This window comes from Chinchilla lanigera, unplaced genomic scaffold (assembly GCF_000276665.1).
Source record: "Chinchilla lanigera isolate Chin_1 unplaced genomic scaffold, ChiLan1.0 scaffold00025, whole genome shotgun sequence".
NCBI classification, from domain to species: Eukaryota; Metazoa; Chordata; class Mammalia; order Rodentia; family Chinchillidae; genus Chinchilla; species Chinchilla lanigera.
Window position 1 is genome coordinate 24,117,904 of NW_004955426.1, and position 1,169 is coordinate 24,119,072.

A 1,169-nucleotide genomic window follows, 5' to 3' on the forward strand; every position below is an offset into this window, starting at 1 on the left:
TACCTTCTCCATGAAGGCGGTTCTACAGAACCTGAATATTGGGCACCCATGTAATCCATGAAGTCTCGGTGCAGACCTCTCCGGAGTTCCACTCGCTCCTTCATCACAGCCTGTACAGTTAGAGGAAGAATGGCCTCCGGAGGGGTCTCCCAAGGTACTGTGCAAGGTCCTCCTGGTTTCCAGCTCCCGGATGGCCCTCGTGTCCCCAGTCAGCTTGACCTCTGAGTCGTCGGGCATCTGTACTCTCGTGTTCTCCGAGTCCTTGTTCATCAGCTGCTTCTCCACTGACTCCGGACCTTTCTGGCTCTCAAGGTTAGGCCAAGAGTGACCTGCCATGTGGCATGTTTTCCCAGAGGTTCCTCCATGTGGGGACGGTTCACACACGTCTCCGGGTGGGCCTATTGTGTCGGTGCTTCTCTGTGGCATGGCGGTTCTCCACAGCAGCAGTGGCCGGCCTGAGGGCTGGAGTGCGTCTCCACGCCGCTTCCTGGGCGCCTGCTGCCTGCCTTTCCAGGTGCCTCCTCGGTGGGGCTGCGCTGGGCCCGCGAGGGCCAGTGCGCCTCTACAGCGGGGACTTTTTAAGTGGCTCCGCATCACCTACAGAATGATGTCCAAACTCTTCAGCTGTGAGTATCCCATCTTTTATCAATTGAACATTTGAGCCTCTCCATTTGTATCTCCCACTAGTCCCTGCCCTGTCCTCCAATATCCAGAAATTCTGTAGCACACTTAAAATATTACAAGGATACATGAACACCTATGTTTATAGCAGCACAATTTATAATATCTAAATCTTGGAAGTGATTTTATGTCCATTAACAGGTAAATAGATAAAGAAAATGTGGCTTAGGTGGAATCTCAATGTTGTTTTAATTTGCATTTCTCGAATGACTAATGATGTTGAACATTTTCTCATGTATTTATTTGCCATTTGTATTTCATTACCTGAGAAGTGTGTGTTCATCTCAGCTGCCCATTTTTGGACTGGGTCTTTGAATTTGGAAGGCTGATGTTTTTAATTCTTTATATGTTCTACATAGAAGCCCTTTGTCTGAGGGACAGTCAGCTAAAATTGTTTCCAAGTCTGTGGGTTTTCTTTGTACTCTGCTGGTGATTTCTTTAGATGTGCAGAAACTTTTCAGTAGGATGAGATCCCAGTGGCTAGCATT